General features: G+C 39.5%; 1 protein-coding gene across 46 annotated transcripts in view; it reads left to right on the plus strand.

The window, feature by feature from the left end:
• The window catches only part of LOC105470366 (zinc finger and BTB domain containing 20), an 814,500-nt gene that overhangs the window by 632,109 nt on the left and 157,134 nt on the right, over positions 1-25,257 (plus strand). For all 46 annotated transcript variants that reach the window (XM_011722248.3, XM_011722238.3, XM_071089360.1 and 43 more), the window contains one exon: positions 13,492-13,531. The gene's annotated coding sequence lies outside the window, so the exon portion shown is untranslated. The remainder of the gene's footprint in view (positions 1-13,491; positions 13,532-25,257) is intronic.

Here is a 25,257-nt window from a genome sequence, read left to right on the forward strand (position 1 = left end):
GCAGAGTAATCAATAATAGATTCTGAAAAACTATTTGTTGAATTAATGAATGAATACATAGTATTGGAAATAAGTTGTATATTCTCCCCTATCTTAACCTACTCTCAAGATAAGTTCAGAAATTTTATTAGGCTGTCATGGAAGAGTTGATATTTAACAAGGTCACAAAGCAACTAATTTTTATTAATTAGTTACTTTTAATCCCCATTCACATTCCTATTCCTGTCTACACCCATAGGTAAGCATATTTTATTGTCTATTGGACCAATTTTGCATGAAAATGTTAGGAGATAAAGTCAGACAAGTAGTAAGGGACATACTGTATTGGTCTAACAAACCATAGTAAAGGCTTTAGAATCCCAAGCAACAGTGAGCCTGAAAAAGTCTAATGGGTAGGAGAGTCTTTGAAATCACAACCACCACCCTATTTTTTCAGAATGACCAGATGAGACACTTCAGCCAAAGGCTGGAAGCCTAGATATAAGAGCTGGATTTAGGCTATTTGTTAACTGTGATATTTCTGACCAGTATAAATAAAAATAAACTGTACTTAACTGGACCTTTGTTCTTTGCCTATTGAGCCAGCTTTACCCATCAGTTTACCCCATTTGGCAGCCTTACCTAAGAGAAGCTTAGGGAGTAGTAGCAAATGTGTTTTTCAGCACACTGAAGACCTTATAGAACATATCTATAAGGTCTCCATTTCCAAAGTGTAGGATTTAAGACACTAAACAAAAATTTTAAATATTAGATAGATGTTCCCTTGTACTAACTGTTCACTGAACTAAGAATTATAGGATTCCTGTGTATTTAATAGCATATGCATTAATCACTTTGCAAAGGAAAGAGATGTTAAAAGTTCACATAAGACATATATGATCTCTAACCAAGTCCTTCCAAGGTGAACCAATTTGCTACACTTACTTGTGAGAATGACAGAAATCTGATAGTTTGCCTAAAAGATGGGATATTTAGAAAAAGTCATTTTCTTGTCTATTTATGTCTAAATATTTAAAACTTTGAAGCCATGTTACTAGTAGAACCAAGGGAAATAGCCTAGAATTTTTCTTGTCACTTACAGAGATGACAGACTTACAATATGATGATTCTTTTGAAAACTTCTTACAAGACCTAGAACTTGTCTGGCTCCATTTATCTGGCCAGGATGTATTTCTATGATTTATCCAATGAGATTCTTAGCAGAGCCTCACATTTACTGCATAAGACAATTATATTTATTTTCTCTGCCATGACAAAAACCACTCTATACTATAAACATAACGTTAAAGACGTTAAAGGTTGCTTTTTTTTCTTTTTTTTTTTTAGCATGTGGACAGAGTCTGTAAGAGCTTTTTTCAGTTTCATCATGTTGACAAGATGATTCCATTAAATCACCCACCATCATCATGTTCACTTTTTTTTTTCTTTTTTGAAAAGTTAGAAAACAGTGATCATCTTAGAGTTTTCAAGGCATTCCCTTTGGAAAAAATAAATCTGGAAAAACATGAGTCTGTTCCTTCAAATGGAAAAAAGGCCCTCTCTTGAAGCTATTCAGGATAGGGAAGGAGCTCTCGGTCTTTTACCCCCAGTAAGACCGGATGTTTTTTAAACATTCTGAGTATAGATCAAACTTCTCTACCTCCATGTTTATTATGTATTATTTGCTATTTCAAATGGACACTGCAAGAAGTTAAATGAATGACATGAAAGAGATTTGTTCGAGGATATTTTAGTACTTTGCACCCTCAGATGCAATGCAATTAGATAATATTTTAGGATCACACTGCTGGTTTGAATTAGGGCAGATATACCCTGCTCCTCCCAACACCATGCTTTCCTCACTGAGGGGAAAAAAATCATATGATCATACTGCTGCTGGGTCATTTAAAGCATTGAGTGGATGTGTGAAATGAGAAAAAAAAAAAAAGCTCAGTATGGGGTTAATTAGCTCTGTGGCGTGGTGGGTGGGTCACTTCCTCAGAACCAAATCATGCAGGAGGAACCATGCATGTGCAGACTGACAAAATTAAAAGAAAGCCCATGAACCTTCAGACTCTAGGACAAAAATTGATTGCCTTTGGAAACAAGAAAGGAACGCTTTCATGCAGTGAGTACTTTGGGCTTCACTGGTCAGAGACGAAGGGACTTCCCTTGAAGTGTCGGCTCAGGCCACTGTCGTATACTGAAAATGAATCTATGGTTTGAGAGAGACCTGGCAAATCTGGTACTTTTAAAAATTTACCTCTGCTGACACTTTTTAAAATCATGTCTTTCTCAATTAGTATACTAGCCTTATTTTTGAGGTCTCATCTTGGAAACAACATAATTTCTTCCCCAAAGTACGGGTGAATCCTTCATATTTTCGTAATTGTGTTTCACGGTATTTCACAGACTGCTGTGGGTTCCCTGCCTGCTGAGATTCGTTCAGCTGTGGTTTGGCCTGAAGGGTTCCCACTAGGTTGTTTACAATCTAATCCTTGAAGTGGGAGGTTAAGGAGCAGATAGAAAACATCCTCGATCCCTGGATCATTAATAGGTGAATACAAGAATGCAGATATTTACAAGGAAATCTCACAGGCCAGGATTTCTAGGGCAGAAAGATATTGTGAAAGGCTCCTGGAGCATATGCTGACAAGGAGCCAGGAACCAATGGAAATTATCCATGAGGAAAACACTGACAAATATGTTAATAAAATTTCAGTGCAAACCATTTGGGGTTTCTTATGTTTCTGCCTAAATTACTCTGACTTTAGTAGTAACAGCACTTCATGGAGTATACATAGAGTCACCAAATGTTTATGACTTTTGAGAAGAAGGTGTGTGTATAATGTATGCATTTATAGGTATATATCTTTATTTGAAGTAAAACTATAAGCACAATTGGCTTCTTGAGGTGGGGAGCAAATGACCCCTTTTAGCAGTATACTTGGAAAACTCGAAGCATCTAGGACAGAATTTGCCACCACCACACACACACGCGCGCGCGCACACACCCCCCAAATACTTTGCTTATTACCTGTGATAAAAACTGAATTTGGACCTTGTATCAACGGTTAAGAAAATGCATATTCCCCTAAGTAGAGGTATTAAAACAATTAAATGAATATATTTTTAGCAAACTGAGAGCAAGGGTGGGGAGATGGAGAGCTCACTAAGAGTATCCCCAAAGAAGCAATCCCAGCCACATTTCTGTTTCTTCAACTGCCTGATGACAGGAATGTGGATGTGGAAATAAATAGGACTAAAAGGTGAGGGAAGCAGAGAGTAAGTTTTGCTAATTCTAACAACCTATGTTATCAGCTTATTCCACAGCTTTTCAAAATTCAAGTTGCTGGTTAACTTGACTCCTTTGCTGTTCCGTTCATTCCGTTCATTATGAAACAGCATAAGCAATGGCTACATACACTAACCATTATCCTAGTTAGGTTGTCAAAGTTAGCTTAATGCCGACTTTATTTTCTGTAGTCACACTGAACAAAACGTTTCTTTTGAAAGGTCTTAGTTAGACCTCTGCCCTCCCAACTCCTGATCACAGTAGTAACCAACCTCAAGAAGTCATTAGTGAAGACTGGAACAATATCCTGTAACAAGTCAGCTATGAAGAAATTGGCATAGTTTGTCTCTTTGATTCATGTTCTTATGGAAATAATGGATTGCAAAATAAAACTACATTTCTTTCTCTCTCAAATTCATTTTTTCACTGGATCTTCTTTGCAAGTTACATTGGAATGAAGATTTTATTTTTGTTTTTCTTAACAAAGTTCGAATAACACTCAAAGGCTTTAAAAGCCAAAGTCCATCTTTAGATATAGCTTTCTTCTATAATGTACTGCCAGTTTCTTATGTATGTGTATTTTTACCTTCCTGATGCCTTCGCCTGTTGATTGGTACATGTTAGTGCTTTGCTTATAAGAGTTGGGCAATAGTTCAGTGATCCAGTCCAAATCTGGGCCATAGATAGAATGGACTCATCTTCTATTTAAGAAAAGTGGCAAACTGCTTTAAATGAATTTGGTTCAGACAAGGTCATTGGAGCTGTTCATCTAACTCTGTGCTGTATGTAATGGACGCTTCTGCTGAGCTCCAAAGCTACAAGGTAAAGAGACAAAGAAAGCCACTAACTTGCCACCCCTGTTAGACCTTATCTGTGAGTCTGTTTTTAGATTTACATTTTTAATCATATGGGGCACATTTTGGTCATTTAAAGGAATTGTTTATTGATTCTCCCGTTGTCTTTGAAGATAGTCCAGGAAATAATAGTGATTTCATATATTACTTTCCGGACCTTTAAAAAACTTTTTCTTTAATTGGAAATTGAGTTTATATACATATTCAATAAGAGGTTTATGAAATATTCAGCAAATTTCTTAGACATTAAAGAATTGTTAGACTGTTTTACTCTAGCTAATCACTATGTTAAAACTTTAGTAAATTTGGGTACATTTTTGCCAATTTTATTTGTTATATGCAGTTGGCAAATTGAATCAAAAGTGTAAGAACCATATATTACTATTTTGAATTTAATAACTTACCAACTCTCTGTATTGCTTATTTCTCTTTAAACTGTAGAATGTATTTTACTCAACTGTATGGTGATTCTGTATAATTTTTAGGGTTAACATTTTATAGAATTTTATGGAATCATACAGAGTTAAACAAGACTAGAAAAGTTATTGAATTCATTCTCCTGACTGGAGGCAGAGCTGCATTTATTTTATCCAAAATAGACGAAGATTTTTCCTATTTTAAGAGAGTCAGGAAGAAAGAAATTTCAGAACTGCTCTTAGCAATCTATTTGATTATTTACCACTTGCATATTTAGAATGTTCATCTTTAAGTCTAAAATTCTGCACTGGACGGTTTAATGTCATTTTGCCCTAGGACAAAAATGCTGATCATTATCCTCTTTGTAACAACTTTTCTTATAGTCAAAAAACTATAAAGACACACTTCAGCTCTTTCTTCCCTAAGCTAAATTATCCCAGTTTTTTAAACATTTACTTTTGTTTTTATAGCTCTTTCTATACCTGAGTGGCAAAGGGCACTATTTTTAAAAGCTCTGTCATATATGATGCCTCTTAGAGAGGCACTGCATATTTTAATTTCACTGTGCTGATGTGGAAACAGCCACAACTTTTTCATTATATGCTGATGGACAGGGCATTTGTGTTCATTTAACCTTGAGGTTTAAACTTGTTCCCGAAAAAGTAACTGACTCATAGCATTGGCCAGACCCAGGAATAAAGAGCATCAGTTTTCCTAATCTTCAAGCTCATCTTGCCCCCACTCCTAAAATGCACTAAAATTAACTTTTCCTTGACCTCTCTCTGGTGCTATTTATTTACTGATTTAACAACTTTCTTCTGTCATCTCTGCCTCCTAAAATAGATGGACAGCATTTATTCAACAAACATTGGAGTGTCGTGCTGTGTTTCACACACTATGTTAGGCTTGGGAGATTCAAGTGTGAACTGTTAGCTGACTCAGGGACATAAATGTCCCAGGCCATGTTCAGAAAGGAGCAAATAGTCTGTCACCGTATATAAAGAAGTAGTGGTGGGAAAATTTTTCTTAAAACTAGAGAGGTGGGCCCGAGCCAGACTGTGAAAGGTCTTGGAGGCTCTTAAACAAATAGTTGGTAGTGACAAGTCTAAATGATTAGACCACATGATAGCAGTGCCACACCTTTCCAGCATCCCTTAAGGAGATAAGCTTACTGTAAGTCAAAGATCTTGGTACGTCAATCCATTTGGAATTTACAGAGCTGCAATTTCAGTAGTTTAAGATATAGAAGAGAAGGTTCTTTGGAATCAGATTGTAAAGGGTTCCTGAATGTCATCATGCTAAGGAATTGTATCTATTTTAGCAGCAATAAAAAACCATCCTAAATGTATTAAACAAATTCGGTCCTTGCCACCCCTCCCAGCACTACTGCTTTCATTTCATTCTAGTCTCTCAGACCCTATCCCCAAAAGCATCAAGAAGGAACAGGGAGACTCACATGGGGTGGGATGGAGTGTTACATTGTATCTTGGCAATGTCTCAGGTGCAGAAGCAGTCCCAGACCTTATTGCTGAACTTTAAAATCTTCTCTCTTTATTGATTATAACCTTATTTCATCATCAAAATTTTGAAGACTGGCCATTTTTTAGGATTGTTATCATAGCATCTTAAGAAAAAGAGACCTCAGTATCATTCTCTTATTGTTCTTCTTGAGATGGATCCAAAATAATGTGGGTTTTGGAAAGCAGACCCCAAGATATGTATGACCATTTATGGCATTTATAGTCTCCTTCTTCCTGACCAAAAGAAATGAAAATACATCAAGAATCTGGCCTGCAGGAAACCCCAAAGTATCTAGAGAGTGATGGCACAGGTTCTGTATGCACATATAAATACCCTTGCATCTGGCTTTATCTTGTAAACCTTTTGCCAAATAGAAAACAGAGAATTAAAAACTCCAAATTCAGAATGCATGAAATGTCATTAAATCTAGTACAAATTTTTTTGAATCTGTCAGATAAAGGAAATCATGTATCCAGAGTAGAGATGGAATATCAGTTGACAGGCACTTAATTTTGAGAGACATGTAAATCTAAAAATCTAATAGTGCCTCATCCTTTGAAAACACTGGAAACCAGAAAGGTATTAGGAAAATCAATAAGGTAAAAATCATCATCCTACTATTTGGAATGACTCCCACATAAGAATTAATTAACGCAATACTTCTAGAACATTAAAGGGATGTTAAAACATTATCTCTACACATAGAAAACAAACATATACACCCATCTAACTTTTAGACAGAGTAGTTAAAGAAAAAAGATTGGAAATATTAATTAAGATTGGAAATAAGAGGTCATTTCTGTCCTGTTGTCACACCATTTACCCTCTTCAGCTAGAAGGGTAAGTGTTGAACTTCAGTTCATCCAAATTCCTCAGCTCTGTCATCAATGCAGTGACACATTCTAATTTTCTGACTCATTTGTGATGAATAATCTCTCCCTTTTCTATTCACAGTGCTGAAAGTAACCAATTTTTGTGTGAGTTATGATTACTTATTTTCCCTTTTTTTATTGCACTATTATTGTTTTCTCTTAGCAGAATTTGTCTCACTCTTTATCACCCAGTGTGAATCTCATGTTCAGAAAAGCCCATGGACAGTAATAGTGCCTAGGATTGGAGTTAGTCAAGAGGAATGAGAGTCTGACGACCCAGATTCCGTTTTTAACCCAGCCAGATACCTCAGCTGGCAAGTGGTTCAGCTTCCTCACCATAAAATGGGTATAATAATAGCTTTCCCTTACCACTGTGAAATATTTAGAATGCAAATCAAGCCAAACCTGTCTCCTTCCAAAGAGAAGCTTAAACTAGCCTGCGTAATCCTGAATGAGCCCAGATTCAAGGGGAAACATAAAGTGGGAAACACCTAAAGGTAGTGTAATTTAGTGGTTAAAAATATGTAGACTTTGGAATGGCACACACTTATTCAGATGCCAGCAGCTGTATGATCTGAGCTAAGTTTCCTAATTTCTCAGATTTCCCTTTTTTCTGTAGTAAATTGGAAGTAACAGTATTTTCTCTTGTAGTGGGGATTAAATGATATGCTGTTAACCATGCTTCTCAAACTGTTCCACTTGGGTGATCCTCAAATTAGAGTGAGTGATCCAATACTAAGGGTGCCCGCCAGGACATTGCTTGAAGTCGTCTGCCACAAACAAGACTTTTCAGTGAAGTCTCAGGTTTCACCCAAAAAATATATATACAAATTTTGCTTTCAGTGCCTCAATATATTCTTGTTTGTTTCACTCAACCAGAAGTTCCATGAGGACAAGAACAGTATCTGTTTTCTTGTTTGTATAACATCGAATAAATAGTTATTGGATAAATGAATACGTGTACAAATAAGAGTTTAAATTACTTGCCCACAAGGAATACTGACCCTCCAGGAAGACAGCTATGTATTTATTATTTATTTTGTGGCTTTTTCTACTCCCGTTACACTGCTCACATTCCTGGGTATACTCATATCCAAATTTGAGAAGGATTTATTTTTCAAAGTATCTGAAGGACTCAGTAAATAGTGACTCTTATTATCATTATCATCTCTCTGCTCAGTACTCCTCTACTCCATTGTTGCCAAGGCTTTGTAGACTTTTTTAAAAAAGAAATTATAAAGGACTAGGAAGGTAGGAGTCTGGCAGGCCTCCAAAGAAGCCTGTGTGGCTCTAACCACATACCCTTTCCCACTTAGAACTCTCTTTTTTATACATTTTCTTTGCTCCTGGCTTTAGTTTATAGTGTTTCATTAAAACTCTCTAGAGATGAGTAGCTATGGGATTGAAAGAGGGTTTTCTCCCCTCTCTGCCTGGGCCAGGGGTTCCTAACCTGGGATTCATGAATGGCCTTCATAGAGTCTAGGAGTTCCTTGAAACTTGGTGTTTTTGAGAAGTTATCTGGAGAAAGATTCTCATAGGGATCTGTATCACTTCAAAATCTTTGAAACCACTGCTGTAGAACTTTATGTAAACTACACTAGAATTGACTTCAAAGTTACAATTAATAATATTTTTGATTCTTTGAGATTGATACCATATTATAATTTCAACTCATTAATTATATGATGAAGATTAAACTTCACCCCTCATCATCTCCCTCTCTCTGCTCATCCCCCACCCTCCACCCTGATGTTTTAATGTCCTGAATTACTTGGGCTTTACAGTTTTATACTCTGCTAGATATATTTATGCTTTGAACCAAGTGTGCTTAATGCAAATATTTTTAATCCTCTGTGAAACCATTATAGATAATTCTTTGCATTTTAGATAAAAACAACTTATAGACATATAAGGTGAAGATCACTTAAGTGGAAAGAGCATGTATCAATGAAATAGCAATTTGAATTGAGCAAATATAAATCTATGTAGATTATAACATATTCTCAGAATTACATAGCAGATTATAATTCAGTCAAGAAGTAGGCATCTTTTGATGCCCATGAACATTTATGAATTGTGTAAGAACTCTGAGATTAAATTTTTAGCCATAGTGTTAAGTTTGGGATCAATATTATCATTTTATATTAACATATAAGTACAACAATTATATCCAATAAAAACTTTCCATTTAACTTGGCTTTAATTTGCTTTAGACTGTGACATACACACTGTGATTTTTCTCTCCATTTTGGATTCCTATCATTGACAGCCAGCCTGTGTGTCATTTGACATCCAGGAAAGATAGTTTTTCTCTCCAGACCTTGGATGTATTAGCCAATTTGGGTACAATTTACAATGATCTCTTTTGAGCACATCAAAAATTTAATTTTGGGCTGGGCGCGGTGGCTCAAGCCTGTAATCCCAGCACTTTGGGAGGCCGAGACGGGCGGATCACGAGGTCAGGAGATCGAGACCATCCTGGCTAACACGGTGAAACCCCGTCTCTACTAAAAAAAAATACAAAAATCTAGCCGGCGAGGTGGCGGGCGCCTGTAGTCCCAGCTGCTCGGGAGGCTGAGGCAGGAGAATGGCGTAAACCCGGAAGGCGGAGCTTGCAGTGAGCTGAGATCCGGCCACTGCAGTCCAGCCTGGGCAACAGAGCAAGACTCCGTCTCAAAAAAAAAAAAAATTAATTTTGACTAATTTTATTAATAAATGCTCATTGAAATTTAGAAAAGAAAGTTATGTGCTTAGATATAAGAACGCAAACACTAGGTATAGTTTTAAAAGAGCATAATATTGTTGAGAGTTATTGGGTTTATAACATGCAACAGAAAAATAATCATTGAACATATTTCATAGAAAATTGCTAATATTTTCTTCTTCTCCCCAAAGGTTAGAAAAGACAGCAAGTCCAAAAAAGGAAGAGGGAAAGAAAGAAAGAGAGAGGAATGTGGGAAAGGAGAGAGGGAAGGGAAGGAAGAAGGGAGAGAGGGAGGGAGGAAAATGGTAAGAAAATAGGTCCCAGTGCCATAGTCTAATATCCTGGCTTGTAGAGAAGACTAGAATATAGCAAAACTTAGAGCTTTAAAATCTTTGAAGACTAGTCAGTCTTTTATATATATATTTCAAATTTGTATGTACTTTCAATGAATCATACATAATCTAATTATCTTGCTTAAAATTTTCATTAAACTCATCAATTTTGTGAAACAATTTTAAAGCACTGGAGATCTTCAACCTCCCTTGTGTTAGCATGTATAATGATCCAGGCTGGAGATTTTCATCTTAGCTCGTCTTGTCACCATCCTTCACACCTGCATGCACTTGAGCGAGGTTTCACATTGACCACAAAGGGAAATCATTTCTCTGAAGAAATCTCTACAATAGTGCAATTGTCACAAAAACTTTCCAGGAAAGGAGATGTCTTTAATTGCTGGTTTTCTGCTTTAGCCTTTTCAGTCCAAAGATACTTAATCATGTCCTTCTACTTGATCTCCTTTAGTGAAGTTTGTTTTGCATATTTCTGGAGGCCTTATGTGAAGTTGTTAAAATCATGGTGTCAGACAGGCAAGATTGAATCAGCCTGTATTAAATCCTTGATATGTTTTAGTGGGCTCGAGGTAGAGGGACCTGCTTTGTTTTCTCAGAATCTTTTTTTGGTTTATTAATTTCTCATGGGTCTCCCCCTACTTCAGTTTTATCCTTCTAAGAGAAGTTATCAAAACACTGATGGGTCTGGGCGTGGCGGCTCACGCCTGTAATTCCAGCACTTTGGGAGGTCAAGGTGGGTGGATCACCTGAGTTCAGAAGTTCGAGACCAGCCTGGTCAATATGGCAAACCCCATTTCTACTAAAAATACAAAAATTAGCTGGGCATGGTGGCACACGCCCGTAGTTCCAGCTACTCGGGAGGCTGAAGCAGGAGAATCACTTAAACTCAGGAGGCAGAGGTTGCAGTGAGCTGAGATCGTGCCACTGCACTCCAGCCTGGGTAACAGAGGGCGAGTCCCTCTCCAACAACAACAACAAAAAAGCACAATGATGGGCAGACCGGTCCTACAATAGCTTTTTTGGCGTGTGATTTTTTTTTTTTTTTTTAACAGAGTCTTGTTCTTGTCACCCAGGCTGGAGTGCAGTGGCACGATCTGGGCTCACTGCAACCTCCACCTCCCAGGTTCAAGCAGTTCTCCTGCCTCAGCCTTCCGAGTAGCTGGGATTACAGGCACCCGCCACCATGCCCGGCTAATTTTTGTAGTTTTAGTAGAAACAGGGTTTCACCATGTTGGCCAGGCTGGTCTCGAACTCCTGACCTCAAGTGGTCCACCCCCCTGGCCTCCCAAAGTGCTGGGATTTATAGGCACGAGCCACCGCGCCTGGCCTGGCTTGTGATTTAAAGAGTGAAATATCAGATTTTAAACACAGAACAATAAAACTGTTAGGGTCAGCTCCTCCAAAATCTGAAATTTTCATCACCAAACAGTGATGTTTGGTGGGACAGATGATTTGTTTAAAATCACTTTACAGATTATTTTCCACCATAGAGGGGACTTTCTAGGCTGGTGATAAGGAGTAGAGGCAGTTTTAGAAGGCAAGCCCAGGGCAAACTTAGGACTGAGTTCTTAGCAACACACGAATGTATTGAATTTCTTCATAGGAACTTCTGGACATTAAACATACTAAATATACCTTAAAAGAGACAAAGTTCATCAGGGTTTGACTCATCTTTGTCAAAATTAGCTAAAATTGATCATGTACTATATAGTAAAGTTTTTACCTATTCTAATCAGTGCTGCCCAATAGAAATGTCTACAATAATAGAAATATTTTCTATCTCTGCTATCCAGTAAGGCAGCACCAGCCACATGTGGGTATCGAGCACTTGAAATGCAGCTGCCAAGACTGAGGAACTAAATGTTTAGCTTTTTATTAAATGTTAAATAATTTAAATTTAAAAAGACAAATGTGGCTAGTGCTATTGTATTATATGGTAACATAGCTCTACCAAATCCTATTGAGAGGTGACAATGTGCTAGCAGCCCTCACTCTCAGCGCCTCCTCGGCCTCGCCATCCACCGGCGGCACTTGAGGAGCCCTTCAGCCCGCCACAGCACCGTGGGAGCCCCTCTCTGGGCTGGCTGAGGCCGGAGCCGCCTCCTTCTGCTTGCGGGGAGGCGTGGAGGGAGAGGCGCCGGCGGGAACTGGGGCTGCGCGCGGCGCTCGCGGGACAGTGTGAGTTCCGGCGGGCGCGGGCGCGGGCGCGGGCGCGGGCTCGGGCTCGGCGAGCCTAGCACACTGAGCCGCTGGCCGACGCCGCCGGCCCAGAACAGTGAGGGGCTTAGCACCCAGGCCAGCAGCTGCGGAGGTTGCGCCTGGTCCCCCAGCAGTGCCGGCCCCCGGACGCTGCACTCAAATTTTCAGCCGGTTTAGCTGCCTCCCTGCGGGGCAGGGCTGGGATCTGCAGCCCGCCATGTCTGAGCTCCTCCCCTGCGGTGGGCTACCGCGCGGCCTGAGCCTCCCGGAGGGGCGCCGACCCCCGCTCCGTGGCGCCCGGTCCCATCGATAGCCCAAGGGCTGAGAAGTGCAGGCGCGGCTCGGGACTGGCGGGCAGCTCCGCCTGCAGCCCTGGTGCAGGATCCACTGGGTAAAGCCAGCTGGGCTCCTGAACTGGATGGGGACTTGGAGACCTTTTCTATCTAGCCAGAGGATCGTATATGCACCAATCAGCACTCTGTATCTAGCTAACCTAGTGTGGACTTGGAGAACTTTTCCGTGTAGCGTTCTGTGTCTAGCTCAAGGATTGTAAATGCACCAATCAGCACTGTGTCTAGCTCAGGGTTTGTGAATACACCAATAGGTACTCTGTATCTAGCTAACCTAGTGGGGACTTGGAGAACTTTTCCTTTTAGCACTCTGTCCAGCTCAAGGATTGTAAACACACCAATCAACACTCTGTCAAAACGGACCAATCAGCTCTCTGTAAAATAGACCAATCAGCTCACTGTAAAATGGACCAATCAGCAGGATGTGGGTGGGGTCAGATAAGGGAATAAAAGCAGGCTGCCTGAGCCAGCAGTGGAAGCCGGTTAGAGTGCCCTTCCACGTCGGGGAAACTTTGTTCTTTCGGGCTTTGCAGTAAGTTTTGCTGCTGGTCACTGTTTGGGTCCACGCTGCCTTTATGAGCTGTAACACTCACCGCGAGGGTCTGTGGGTTCATTCTTGAGGTCAGTGAGACCGAGAACCCACCAATTCCAGACACACTGTATGATAGATAATTGGAAAAAAATTGACAAAGAAAGGTCTTTGCACTCCTTGTGCTGGGAAGTATTGTCTTGGTCATCATAGCTGGGGGTGTTTTATAAAGTTTTTGTGAAGCTGGATCTCCTTTATTTTGAGGCTAGAAGTGACGAAATAGGCTCCTTTAGGAACAACCAGTCTCATCTATACCTAGATTTGCTTGCTTTCTTCCCACTATATCATTTTGCTTTTATATATTGGTTTTGCATAATATATAGATTTGCTTTTAATTCCTTATTTTTTCTTTGATTTTCAGATCTTTGACCATCAGTCTGTGACTTGCCCCTTCTTTTTACGTAAGTAAAAGTGATTTATTTACCTTTAAAAAAAAAAGCGTTAGGTTTAGAAAATTGTGGTCTTCATTGGCATATTTCCTAGTTGATTTTGTTGTGGTTTCTAGTGCTTCTGTAGTGTGTATTAGTTTCTTTTGAGTTTGGAGTCTATGCTGTTGGTGGTTGCTAACCATGAGGGTGCAGAAAATACCAGCAGCCCAGACACTGTACTTCTATAAAGGCTGCCCTTTACTTGGCTGCAGCTGCTGTTTGCAAAAGTCACTGCTCTTTTAAAGTATAGCTTGTATTATTCAGCCAAATACCAGCAACAGTTGGGCTTTTGCTCCCCTGTCAATCATTGGGCAATTATGTATTCTTCAGTTATGTACCCATCCCTACGTCCAGTAGTTTTTAATTTTAACTTCTAGATCAGAGCTTTCATTTATTGACAAAATTTCTAATATCCCTTTACTAAGTACAAGACTGTAAAGTAAATAGGCTAAACTTTTGTGCAAAATTTTGAAGTCTACAGGAGAAAAAAAAAAAAGAAATCCCAGATTCACATGTGCCAGAAGGTTTATAAAGGTACCACTCTTTTTTAGAAAAGATGGAAAGGCATTTGGGGGAAAAAAAGACCATTTGATTTTATATGAAAAAAAGGGAACGTTAATTATTTAAAGTTCAAACGAGGCTGCATTGAATGGGTTTAAATAAATTTCATTTTGAACTGCTTGAAAGAGATTCTAGGCCAGTGAATGGAAATAATCAAAGTCACTTATAAGAGACACCACCCAAGAGATCTACAGGTAGTGATAGTCACCTAATGTGATAAATAGTTATCGATATCCTCTGGCTGCTTCCCACTCTCAGGTGAGCACTGTCCCTTATTCACATTATATATTGCTTCACTGACTCCTCTCTCCAAGGTATTTCTTGTATTGTAATCATTTGCACAGAATGGAGGTTCCCATGGCTATTTTGTTTGTGCATGCCTTCCACTAACATTCCTAGAAGATAGTGGCAAATGTATTTAGGGAGGCAGAATCCTCCAAAGGATGCTAAGGCTAAAGTGTAACGTGACAGTTTATTTGACAGAGAAAGGCGATTGATTAAACTCCCGAAAGACTGGAGCTGTGTATAATGCATTTATACAACAGGGATGGGTCCTACCTGCCCCTGACAAGTCTTGTTATTCTCTATTTCAGTGTTGATAGAGTGGGTCTGTTAATGCTTTGGAGGATGTCAATATGCATGCTTATGGTTACCACTTTATATCTGCACAGCCGTCCCCTCAGTTACCTAGCACTGCATATTTCTAGTCCTCTGACTGGCAAATCATTTTTGTTACAGTTCTTTTGTGTAAAAACAGTTCACATAATAGCTCTGTGTTAGACAAGGCATTAATCCTCACATCACCGGGATGAGTCAGCACAGTGCACTCCTGCCCGCACGGCTCAGCTATTGTGACGTCAGTGCTATAGGGCGAGCCTCAGACACAAGCAGTACAGGGGACCTGTGTCACCAATTAGGAATCAAGGGGGAGACTTTTGAGATAAAAAGTGTTGTTGAAAGCCTGTCTCTGGCTCATAGGAAAATGCAAATCTGGTTCTATGCTACATCAATCATCAGTCACGTAGCTTCTAGAAATACATCATTTTTTAACTACACATAAGGCTGGGGGAGTGACCTGTAATGAGAAGATAATCCGTTCGTATACCCATGACCTTGTCCCATCCCTGGGCCAGGCTTCATATTTGCTTGGCTTGTTCCAAATCTTGAAGCTGCTGTCATATCAGCAGGGTGACCGGGCTTATGACAGTCCTACTATCCTAAAGTACCCCACAGACACAGTTGATGGTTGATGGCTCCAGGGTGGTGCCCCAGAGGCCCAACAAAAGGAAAAGAAATGTCCAATGTCCCTTGAGAACAGATCAGAACATTATCTCCCCAGTGCTTTGACTCCAAGTGCCTCTTCAATGGCCTCCTCTAAACAGGTACAGAATTCTGTTTGTTCGATCTTCTCTTCTTAGCAGTGCATTTAGTCCAGTATCACTATCTGTATTTGACCTGGATTTCAATAGGAACTGAAAAGCTGTCAGATGTTCTCCCAAGAATTTTCCATTCCATTACTGTTAGGCAGAAACAAAGAGGAACCCTCCATAATCTGCCATTCTACCTTGAAGCGCGGGTAGCACAGACTTACCTTATTTGGGAAACCTGGATCTTATGAGTTAGGTCTGTCTACAATTCAGATTCAGATGTATTCTCAGGGCAATATATTTCTGTATTGAATATTAAGTCTTGAAAAGGGTGTTAATTTACAGCCTTAATGGCATTCTCTGTTAAAAAGACCTTCCTCCATCACAGAATTTATCCCTTACTCTTACTGTCACCCCAGCCAGTCACCAGCCCCTGCCATACCCATCAGAAAGTGCCTTACTGCTGGGATCTTCTGCCTTCATTAGATTGCTAATGGGCTCCTACTATGCTTATAAAAGCTAACACTACTACTTGGCTTCGTTTTGATTAATTATCATGCGCAGCTCTTTATTTAGTTTTCATTCAACAAACATTTATGGAAAGCTAGTCACTATGCTTGGTTGTGGAAATTCTGAGATAAGAAATGCTTTCTTTCGTTAGAAATCTCAGTCTCATAGGGGAAATAAATAAGTGAATAAAGACTATAGCATATGATAGACACTGAAATGCAGGTGTATACAAGACATAGTAAGAGAAATGAAGAAGGAGTGCCCATTTGCATGTGGTAAGTTGCCCAGGCTGGGTCTTAAAGTCAGAAGAGTAAATTGCAGTTTACCAGGTAGATATGAAAGAGCAGAAAGAAAAGCGGATCATAATTGAGAAAAATGTAAGAGCATTTACAAAATCAGGAGGCATTAAGTAACAACGAGATCCAGAGGAGTGAATAGTTCGGTGTGGTTGAAACATGGTGGTTGAAAGAGTAGTATGAGATTGGGCTGGAAGGTAGGCAAGGGACCTTGCCTACCATATGGAGGACCTTGTATGTCATGCAGAGGAGTTTGGACTTGATCCTGCAGGCTCAAGGAGGCTTTGAAGAATTATAAACAGATGTATGTTTTAGAAAGAGCACTTGGTGAAAGTGGAGAGGCTGGCTCAGAATAGGGAGGCCAGGTCAAAGGTAAAAGCCAAAGGCCTGAACTGTGCTGTAGGGGTAGGATGGAGGGGAGCGGCTATTTGGTAGTGTCGAAATAGACATTAACCTTTGTGTAATTCCAGCGTATCTTGGCCTATTACATAATCTTTGCCTTCTAGGAGAAAGGCTGATACATTGTGTGGAGTCAAATTTCAGACCAAAATACATCCTTATGGGATCTTCAGCAAAGACCTCAATTTGAATATGACCTCACTTTGAGCTACTGCCCGCTGGTCGCCAGGCTCGCGTACCTCCTACTGCCCGTGGTGGGTGTGGGGGAAGAGCAGGCAGATAAGGAGAAGACATTCCCAGTGTCCTGCTTTTCTCTTCTTTCACCTGGAAATGAAACAGTTTCTAAATAATGCCCCCCTAAAGTCAATCAATGCCCCAATTTCCTATCATTTTCTCATTGCTCCCTTTTTCTAAGCAAAATTTCCAAACCATTGAACTGAATTGCAACTTATGCACAGCCGGGTGTTGAAACAATTCAGTGTATTCATTCCTTCTCTCTGAATTAGAGTTCACCATAAGTGTGCTTTTCTCTTGTTCACTTTGGGCTGCCAGGACAATTTAAAGGAAATTTTCAACAGCTTATGTTTCATGTACTATGTTCTCTTTTGCAAATGGGAGGATATGCGTGGGTGTGTTTAAGCCTTCTCTATATTGCTTTCTGGAGAAAGGTTTGGGAAGATGAACAAGACGAGGAGTGGGGACCTATTGAAAGCCCAGGTCCCCCAGTGACCTGAGTGCAGAACGTAGGCTGGTGATCAGATGGTCAATTATGTGTTTGTCAAAACACAGTGGGCTGCATTCCAGGCTGCCAGCTTTGGAAGCCCAGCTTCTGCCAACCAAATGTCATCTGGGAACATGCAACACTGGGCACTGTGAAGGAGTTTGAAATAGACCATGCCACAGCCAACCTACTGCCAGTCTTATAGCACCAATATGGCATGCACAGCCGGGCCCCATGTTTCAGAGCTCAGGAATTCACTGTACTAAATTCAAGAGGTCAGATGGGTTCATGTTTTCAAAGCCTATGTTCTCTGCTTTGAACACTGTGACTTGCTCCTCAGCAATTTCCAAGGGATTTTTCCAGTCACATCTCTGTGGAAACCATTCTTTTTGTGATGGTTATAAGATCCTTGTAAATGTCCCAGAGGATAGGAAAAAAATAAAATAAACTTGCTCTGACAATGACTGTGATTTCGACAGAGGGATTCCAACTCTTAGGAAACTACATTAAAGGTGCATAGCTTTTAAAATATCAGGAACCACCTTGGCAACTTATAAAAAGCAGAAGGGCTTTGCCTATTTTATAAAGTGATTTGCATATACCTGCATAAATAATGTCCCCACCTGTACTTTTATGCATTTAGGTTGAATAAATTAAATTTTGTGATCTTTAAAATACTCCCTGTCTTAAATTGCTCAGACACCATTTTCAGGACCCTTCCTTCTCATTTCTTTTGGCTAGTGATAAGAGTGGCTATTTTTTTTTCAATCTTTTGACTCATTCAGAGAATCAAAACACACTGAACACCAATCGACCATAGCCAGGAATATTAGCTCCCTCTGGTTGCATTTCTCTTAGCCTTTCTACCTATCAGATTGTGAGCTCCATGTATTTTTAATAAGAGAAATAAAGTTAAATATTACTAAGGTGAAAACAAAGCACAAGACAGAATTAAGTTCTGTTTACATGTATATGTAAGACAGAGAAAGATTGTGTGTATGTGTGTGTGTTTGTGTGTCTATACACAGACTTGCACTGATACACACCTCAGGGACATACCCATAGTAACCTTTTCTTTCTTTCACCACTGCACTGCCACAACCTCTTCAGGAACCATCCTGCTACTAAGCCATTTCCATTGTACCTTGGCCTTCAAATCAAAGCCTGGTCAGTAGGCCACCCTCCCCCACATTCACCCTGTAAGATTTTATTAAACACTTAACTATGTACAAAGCATGTTTATTGGATAGTTAAAGCATAAATATAGCATAAGTACATGATCCTTTCTTGCTTTTGCGGAATTTAAAATTGAGTTAGGAAAAGCAGTTACATTGTTGAGTGTTGTGTATGCACCCAAGATAATAAATGAGTAAGTTCCAAAAGGAATGATACAGTCCAGGAAGTACCATAGGGTTTCGTTCATGAAAGAGTCTTGCAGGCTAGAAAGTTTCATGTAAAACTGATTCAGCTGAGTCTTGAAAACTGGCTAAAATGTAAAAAAGATGAAGAGAAAAAGAATCATATTCCAAGCAAATCATATACCAAAGTGTTGGAATCTTCAAGGGGGCCCATAAATAGCATCAGTCTTCCCCACTCAAATTCTAAACCTATTGAAAAATAAGACAAAAGAACTGATAGCTAGGGAACCAGCATTTTTATAAAGGTTGAAGAGCGTAGCTTAATGTAAAGAGGAAATGGGTTTGCTGACTCTCTTCCCTTCAATCAAACCTTGCAAAAGCCCTCTCACGGGAAAATGTGGATCTGCATATGAGCAACATTTTTCCAGGTCATCACCTCCCGCTAGTCTAAGTAGAAAAGGAAGGACAAAGAGGCTAAATTCCTGTGCCTACAAATTTGGGTAGATCAGTTCTACCTAATTGAGAAATATAGACCACGGGCTGTCCCACCAATGGGATACTTTGCCTCCATGGGGAAGTATAAGGAATGAGACAAGAGGAAAGCAGTGTTTAGAAAACATCTGGAAACTAGGAGTAGGAAAGAGGCATTCTTACCCACACTGACATCCATAGACTGGAAAACAAGAGGAGGAGGTACTGAATGAGATGAAAATGGGAACCAGAACCATGAGGCTAAACAAGGCTCTCATCTCTCTATACCTGGGGTAAGAACCAGTAGTCCTACTGGTTATTCAAGATCTAAACTAAGGGCCTCTTTTCAGAGTCTCAAAAGTTAGAAGAATCAGAACCTGGGGGAACAGGCGAGTAATGAAGATAATGGACAAAAGCCTAGTTAGGAAAAAAATACAAAAACTCTAGTTTCTTGTTCAACTAACAGTAACAATAAGAAATAACTATTGAGTGCTTGCCTTGCTTTAGATACTGGACTAAATACTTTTAATGGCTATCTGATTTAACCTTCAAAACTACCCTATTAAGTAGATGCTATTATAATCCTAATTGTGCAGATCAGAAAACAGATTTAGCATGTTTGAGTTGTTTTATAAGAACACCTAATAAATGGTAGAGATAGAATTTGATTCCAGGACTATGTCTTAAAAGCCTCAGCCAAATTTTACTAGACACAAAGTTGAGTGTCTACTAAATGCTAAAGGTATAATGGTGAGGAATATTAACATAATCTGTCTCCTTCTGGAGCTTATAATCTGGGGAATGTAAGACAGATACTAAGCAAATGGTCTCACAGTATAACTTGTAATTACAAGTTGTGCTTACCACTACATAATAAAAGTACAATGTGCTCTAAGAGCAAATAAAAGAAGAGGATTTTAGTGAGTCTGGAAATTCAGGAGAAGCTGCTCTGAAAAATTGACATTTGAAATACCTGAAGGTTAAAAACAAAAAGTAAGGATGGATGGTGGAAGAGGATTCCAGGCAGAGGAAACAGCATGGATGAAGTCCCTGAAGATAGCTGCATAGAGAGAAAGAGGTGACTAGCAGCCCAGGTTGAGGTTGAAGAGATACATAGGGCCCAACGATACCAGGTCCTTCGTAGGCCATCTTAAGGATTTTTATGATTATCCTAAGGACAGTAGAGGAGCAAATTTAAGAAGGAGTGTGGCATGATCAATGTTGTTTTTTAAAAGGGTAAACTTTGGGGCATTTATCCCAGAGAGATGGAAACATAACTGTACAACATCTGTATGTTATGTTACACCAATGTACATAGCAGCTTTATTTGTAATAGCCCAAAACTGGAAACAATCCAGATTATCTTCAGTGGGTCAGTGGTTAAGCAAACTGTTATATGTATACCGTGGAATACCTCTCAACACTAAACAGAACACATTATTGATACATACAATGACTAGTTTTAATCACAAGGGTATATTATATTGAGTGAAAAAGCCAATCTCAAGATGGTGTACTGTTATGATTCTTATTTTTATAGCACTCTTGAAATGAAAAAAAAATGTAAGGATTGAGAACATACTTGTGGCTGACAAAGTTAGAGAGTTGGGGTAGAAATGGAGATGAGCGTTGCTATAAAAGGGTAATGCAAGGGATCTTTTGTGATGGAACTGTCCAGTAGCTTCACTGTGGAAGCTCTTTAGTTTAATTAATTAGATTCATGAGAGTATGCATGTAGTAAAATTGCACAAAACTAAATATACACACACATACTCATGTGCATATAAAACTGGTGAAACCTGAGTAAGGCAGATGGATTGCACCAATTTTTTTATTATTATTATTATACTTTAAGTTCTAGGGTACATGTGCACAACGTGCAGGTTTGTTACATATGTATACATGTGCCATGTTGGTGTGCTGCACCCTTTAACTCGTCATTTACATTAAGTATATCTCCTAATGCTATCCCTCCCCTCTCCCCCGTCCCCACAATAGGCCTTGGTGTGTGATGTTCCCCTTCCTGTGTCCAAGTGATCTCATTGTTCAATTCCCACCTATGAGTGAGAACATGCGGTGTTTGGTTTTCTGTTCTTGCAATAGTTTGCTGGGAATTATGGTTTCCAGCTGCATCCATGTCCCTACAAAGGACACAAACTCATTCTTTTTTATGGCTGCATAGTATTCCATGGTGTATATGTGCCACATTTTCTTAATCCAGTCTGTCACTGATACACATTTGGGTTGATTCCAAGTCTTGATTATTGTGAATAGTGCTGCAATAAACATACGTGTGCATGTGTCTTTATAGCAGTATGATTTATAATCGTTTGGGTATATCCCCAGTAATGAGATGGCTGGGTCAAATGGTATTGCTAGTTCTAGATCCTTGAGGAATCGCTACATTGTTTTCCGCAATGGTTGAACTAGTTTACAGTCCCACCAACAGTGTAAAAGTGTTCCTATTTCTCCATATCCTCTCCAGCACCTGTTGCCTCCTGATTTTTTAATGATTGCCATTCTAACTGGTGTGAGATGGTATCTCATTGTGGTTTTGATTTGCATTTCTCTGATGACGAGTGATGATGAGCATTTCTTCATGTGTCTGTTGGCTGTATGAATGTCTTCTTTTTTTTTTTTTTTTTTTTTGAGGCGGAGTCTCGCTCTGTCACCCAGGCTGGAGTACAGTGGCCGGATCTCAGCTCACTGCAAGCTCCGCCTCCCAGGTTTACGCCATTCTCCTGCCTCAGCCTCCCGAGTAGCTGGGACTACAGGTGCCCGCCACCTCGCCCGGCTAGTTTTTTGTATTTTTTAGTAGAGACGGGGTTTCACCGGGTTAGCCAGGATGGTCTGGATCTCCTGACCTCGTGATCCGCCCGTCTCGGCCTCCCAAAGTGCTGGGATTACAGGCTTGAGCCACCGCGCCCGGCCGAATGTCTTCTTTTGAGAAGTGTCCATTCATATCCTTTGCCCACTTTTTGATGGGGTTGTTTGTTTTTTTCTTGTAAATTTGTTTGAGTTCTTTGTAGGTTCTGGATATTAGCCCTTTGTCAGATGAGTAGATTGCAAAGCTTTTCTCCCATTCTGTAGGTTGCCTGTTCACTCTGATGGTAGTTTCTTTTGCTGTGCAGAAGCTCTTTAGTTTAATTAGATCCCATTTGTCAATTTTGACTTTTGTTGCCGTTGCTTTTGGTGTTTTAGACATGAAGTTCTTGCCCATGCCTATGTCCTGAATGGTATTACCTAGGTTTTCTTCTAGGGTTTTTATGGTTTTAGGTGTAACATTTAAGTCTCTAATTCATCTTGAATTAATTTTTGTATAAGGAGTAAGGAAAGGATCCAGTTTCAGCTTTCTACTTATGGCTAGCCAATTTTCCCAGCACCATTTATTAAATAGGGAATCCTTTCCCCATTTCTTGTTTTTGTCAGGTTTGTCAAAGATTGGATGGCTGTAGATGTGTAGTAGTATTTCTGAGGGCTCTGTTCTGTTCCATTGGTCTATATATCTGTTTTGGTACCAGTACCATGCTGTTTTGGTTACTGTAGCCTTGTAGTATAGTTTGAAGTCAGGTAGCGTGATGCCTCCAGCCTTGTTCTTTTGGCTTAGGATTGTCTTGGCAATGCAGGGTCTTTTTTGGTTCCATATGAACTTTAAAGCAGTTTTTTCCAATTCTGGGATTGCACCAATGTTAGTTTCCTGATTGTGATATTGCAGTATAGTTATATAAGATGTTACCTTTGGGCAAAATTGGGTAAAAAGAATAACAAATCTCTCTGTATTATCTCTTAAAACTGTATGTTAATCTAAAGTTATCTTGAAATTAAAAATTTAAAAATATATATCAAGGTTGCTTAACTTTGGTAAATAATTTGGAAGAAATCAAAAATGGATATGAGGAAATCAGTGAGGGAGCTATTCCAGTAGACCACACAAGAGGTAGACTAGGGTAGTGACAGTGGAAATAGGGGGAAATAGATGAAACTGAGAGATACTTCAGAAGTAAAATATTCCTGGACTTTTTCATGGTTGGTTATGTGAAATAAAAGAGAGAAGTGGCAACAATGACTCCTGGTTTGGTGCTTATCAGACTATATGAAGGATAATGTCATTCACAGTTACATAAAAACACCAAAGGAGGACTGGACTGGAGAGAAGTTTGTAAGTTCTGTTTTTGAGATGTTGAGTGTGAGGTGCTTTTGATAGATATATAGTGAGCATATTGTAAGGTATTTATATACATAAAACTGGAATTCAGAAGTAACATAAAGGCTGGAGATATGAATTCACGGTAAGCAACATATAGTGTTGAATGAATCTGTTGGCATGAAGAACATTGCCTAAGGACAGGGTTATATTGAGAAGAAGCCCTAAATTGAGACTTGAAGAGCTCTTAATATTTAATCCGCTGTTGGAAAAAAGTGAGGCCATAAAATACCCTCAGAAAGAGCCACTAAGAAAGTGAAAGGAAAATCAGAAAACATAGGCACAGAAGCTAAGAGAGTGCCTCAAAGGTGGTGGTCAGTGATGTGAAGTGTTACTGAGCAATGAAGTAGGTTAAAGACTAACAAATATATATTGCATATATTAATTTTGAGCTTATTGTTGACCTCAACAAAAGCTGGTTTGTTGAAGTGGTCAAAACAATAATGTGTTTGTAATGGGATGAGGAGAGAGTGAGAAGTGAAGAAACAGCAAATGTGGGCCACTCAGAAGTTTTGCTATGAAGGAAAGGAAAATGAGCTAGTGTAATATCTTGAGGAGGGAAGTGAGGTCAAAAGAAGGTTTGAAAAACATGGAAACATTAGTTTTTTGTTTTTTGTTTTTTGTTTTTTTTGGTTTGTATTTTCATGGGAAGAATACAGTAGAGAGGAGAGATCCAATGTGCAGGAGAGAGAAGAGCATAGGATGACTGGTAGTATAAGATTACTGATAAGGCTAGAGAGATGGAATCCTGAGTATAAGTGGAGAAATGGAAGGAGGGACACCTCTTCTATTTTTGTAAGAAAGGAGGAGTAAAGGAAAGGAGCCGGATGCAAGCCCGCATGTAGATTTGGTACTGAAAGGTTAAGAGGTTTCCCAAATGATGGGCACTAAGGGGCAAGGTCCTGCTGAGAATAAGTGGGGAAGACATTTAAGGAAAGTAGAGATTTGAAATCATTCTTGAGACAAATGGGACAGCAAGTTGACCAGAGAAATACAGAAGGACTCTCCTTGGCAGTGTGGAAGGTGCAGGTGAGTCTGGTGGGTTGATGTTGATACTTATCTGCCTGTCATGACATTTTCTCCAGCAGTTTGGGGACCAAGGTGCAAAATCAGAAGAAATGAGTTTTAATTAGGATAGGGTTTCACCTAGCATTTGTGACATTAGGAGTTTTAGCTTCTCGTTTTGATTCTAGCTGAGGCCAGTAAGGAAGGGCAGTGAAAGGACTTAGTTAAATTCTCCAAGCATCTGTTGAGTATATTGTATCAGGCACTGTGTTTAGTACAGAAAATACAGAGGCGAGTAAGACACCATCTATGCCTTCAAATAACTCACAGTCCAAGGTGGTTTGTAGGCTGACATCTGATCCGAAACACCAGGAACAGGCAATTGAATAACCTTTGCAAGAACCAGGAGACCCATGTCATTCCTTTTCTTTCTTATGCCTGCTCCTTCCCTCTGCCCTGTCCTGACAATACCCAGTTTTGTGTGTGTGTGTGTGTTGTTTTTTTTGTTTTGTTTTGTTTTTTTACTTTCTCAAAAACATATCTACTCTCTGCCTTATTACCAAGCCTCTAATATGCATCATACATATGTGAGAGGCAACTCTGATTTCTCCCATTATCTTTTTGCTAAAATATGATCATTTAGAAAAAATTAGATCACCTACTTGAACTGTGGTGTTGGTATAGTGTGAATTGTCTCTAAATGTTAAGAGCTGGCATCTAACTCTTCAGAAAAGTTGTTTATTTAAGAGGGAGGGAGACAGGAAGTGTATATAGGTCAGAGAGGGAACAAAGGAAGAAAGAAGGGAG

The sequence above is a fragment of the Macaca nemestrina genome, chromosome 2, assembly GCF_043159975.1.
Source record: "Macaca nemestrina isolate mMacNem1 chromosome 2, mMacNem.hap1, whole genome shotgun sequence".
Taxonomy (NCBI): domain Eukaryota; kingdom Metazoa; phylum Chordata; class Mammalia; order Primates; family Cercopithecidae; genus Macaca; species Macaca nemestrina.